Source organism: Bos taurus, chromosome 5, assembly GCF_002263795.3.
Source record: "Bos taurus isolate L1 Dominette 01449 registration number 42190680 breed Hereford chromosome 5, ARS-UCD2.0, whole genome shotgun sequence".
In the NCBI taxonomy this organism is placed as follows: domain Eukaryota; kingdom Metazoa; phylum Chordata; class Mammalia; order Artiodactyla; family Bovidae; genus Bos; species Bos taurus.
Genome location: NC_037332.1, coordinates 96,695,615 through 96,698,657, shown reverse-complemented (window position 1 = coordinate 96,698,657; position 3,043 = coordinate 96,695,615). Strand labels below are relative to the sequence as shown.

Below are 3,043 nucleotides of genomic sequence, written 5' to 3'. Positions count from 1 at the left end.
GATGCAGCCTCTTTAAACTGCTCCAGAAGCCATGAGAACCAAGCACGCACACAGAAACACACACACACACACACACACACACACACACACACACACACACAGAGTAGCTTCAGGGGCTGACTGGAGCAGCCCCAGTGCATTCTGGGCTCCAGCCCCTTTGAGCCCTTGCCACGCCCCCGGCCACACTCCCTCCCAGAACTGTGGGACGCATCTCTTTCTTGTGTACACAGGTGGAGTAAATCCTATTCCCATCTATAGCCCTGCCTCTGGCCCAGCCCATCTGCTGACACCCTTCCTTTGGGCTGTGAACTCTACTCCCATGATCAGGCCTGGGGCAGTGAGGAAAATCCCTTACACTTCCTCTCATAACGATTTCAAACCGGCTTTCCCAAAATATGATGTCATTTCATTCTCATGGCACCATAACATTACTGTCCCCAATTTAAAGATGCAATCACTAGGTATCTGGAGTGAGACCATGCAGCTGATATTACTATCAGGCTTTTTGATTTGAAAACCCAAGCTCTTTCAAGCACCCCCAAGATCTATACTTGACAGATCCACTTGAGTGTTGGGGAGGTGGGTTCTGGGAATTGAAAGGCAAGAATGAGGGGGAAAAGGTGAATGACAAAAGCAATGATACAAAACTGCCACCCAGTCTTAGCTTGCTGAGAATGGTTCCTTCCTCTGTGTTCAGGAAGCCATCTCCATATCTACTGAAGGGACACCATGGTACCTATATATTTAAAGTCTTCTGGAAATCAAAGGCTTAATGAGTTCTTAGAAGCAGTAAGGCAGGCAACATAGGTGGGCGTTTGGTGATGATGGTGGTAGTCGGGACATGGACAGGTGAAGGGCACTGTGTTACCTGAAACACAAGCAGGAAATGGGCTGTTTCCTCCTCCTTCACCTTGGGTGTGGGCTGGTCTGCTCCCCAGTGAAGGGCACTGGCCAGATACGTGACCTGGGTGAGTCCCTTCATCTTTCTAGGGTTGGGCTTCCTTTCCTGGATGATGAGACGGTACTAGATGATTCCTAAGGTCTGACTAAACCCAAATTGTCTCTGAGTCCTTCATTGGTAGGAAAACGGAAATCATAGAGCAGGAGAAAAATTTCTTCAGGCAGACTTCCTGTTCAAGGTCTCTTCTGATTTCCCGTGGGGGCAGTGAAATCATGAATGAGTCTGTGAAACATGATTTTCTCAGAGGTGGTTTGTGCCCTGTGCTACTTACAAAATGAACAAACCTATCAACCAATGAACCAACTAAGTGAAGTGAAGTGAAGTGAAGTTGCTCAATCGTGTCCGACTCTTTTCGACCCTATGGACTGTAGCCTATAACGCTCCTCCGTCCGTGGGATTATCCAGGCAAGAGTACTGGAGTGGGTTGCCATTTCCTTCTCCAGAGGATCTTCCCAGCCCAGGGATCGAACCTGGGTCTCCCGCATTGTAGGCAGATGCTTTACCATCTGAGCCACCAGGGAAGTCCATGAACCAACTAATTACCCAACAAATCAACTGACTGGCCAACACATACCTGAATGGGTAGGAGTGGAGCCCTGGCAAACATCCTCTTCTGTGAAAAACATCGAATAATGCTGAAATAGAGAGCATACTGAGATACCCCCAGCAATCCCAGACCTGCAGCTGTTCAGTGGACCCCACGTATAAGTGACAGTAATGTACGTGGCCAGCTAGACTGGTCTTGCAGCGAGGCCAGTGTGCCTTGGAATGAAGTATTTCCAGGCATGGATTTTCTCTAAAGCTCCAATGGCTGGATGGCTGCCCTGGGGTGTTTCCGAACATGAACCTGTAAGTGTCTGGTGCTCCCAGGCTCGCAGAGCACAGGCGATTTTGGTTTCATGTGGCCCTGCCAACAGTGGAGAGGCCCCGAATGCACTTTCAGTCATGTGACCCGGTGACTCAGGCCCATTCTGGTTCATGCTTGTTGGAGTGTGAGAACCAGGGAGGAAAGGTGAAAAGCTATACACCAGCTCTCTGGGAGGGTCTGGGCTTGAGTAATAGTTTGTTGTTATATGGCTCACCCTGAAGCCTTTTTATGCGAGCGTAAGTTATAGCTGTAGAATCGCGATCTCCAAGTGAGGTTTCTAGAGCTCATATATTTTAGCTCCAGTCTCCAACAGGAATAAGCCAAAATAATCCACGGGAGAAAAAAAAAATCTGCATTTCACCACTTCCTTTAATGAAATGGTTTGGTATTTAACCACCTCATCACCAGAAATATTTCTGTAGTCTTAACCTGAATTCACCCTGCCACGTTTCAGCATGATTTTTCTTACTCTGGGAGACAGACTGGAAAATTCGTTTCATGGCAGCAGGAATGTCTAAGTAATCTTAAGGGAAGGTGCTTATTCCAACTTTCTTTTCTCTTCCTTGCCAATCTATAGCCCCCTTTCCAGCTAGATTTCAAGCGTTGAACTGCCTTTCTGAATCTTTTACTGTTGAACCCCTCTTGTCCAGTGAGACCAGAGCACACAGGCTTGGAGCTGATTTTTTCATGCATTTGTTCTTGCTGATATGCTCTTTTGCACATATTCTATTTCAGGTCACAATGCTCTGTATTTGTAAGCAGGATGGATTCTCTTTAATGCAACTCTGGTGCTCTGGAAAATGTCTGGGCTTGGAATCAGAAGTATTGGATTTGTCACTCTCCAGCTGTTACTTGAGACACATTGTTCAGCCTTGAAGAGATTCAGTTTACTCATCTGGAAAACAGAGAAAATGGGACTTTAATTGCTGGGGTCATTGTGAAAAAACATCAAGGAAAATGTATGAAAGTGCTTAGGATAATGGCTAACACTTCACAGGTGACCCGCAGACACTAGCTCACGTTCTTTAAGGGCAGTGTCTTTAACTTCTGTTTCTGTAGTAGTAGTAGCGCTCAGGCGCTCAGTTGTGTCTGACTCTTTGCAATGCCGTGGACTGTTGGCCCCCAGGATTCTCTGTCCATGAAATTTCGCAGGCAGGAATACTGGAGTGGGTTGCCATTTCCTTCTCCAGGGGATCTTCCCGACCCAGGAATTG

The 3,043-nt window shown here is 47.1% G+C and overlaps 1 non-coding gene across 1 annotated transcript; it reads right to left on the bottom strand.

Moving 5' to 3' along the window:
• Nucleotides 1-1,410: 1,410 nt before the first annotated feature.
• On the bottom strand, nt 1,411-1,482 carry TRNAC-ACA (transfer RNA cysteine (anticodon ACA)). The gene has a single exon. It is a non-coding gene; the product is annotated as a tRNA-Cys (tRNA).
• Nucleotides 1,483-3,043: the final 1,561 nt, after the last annotated feature.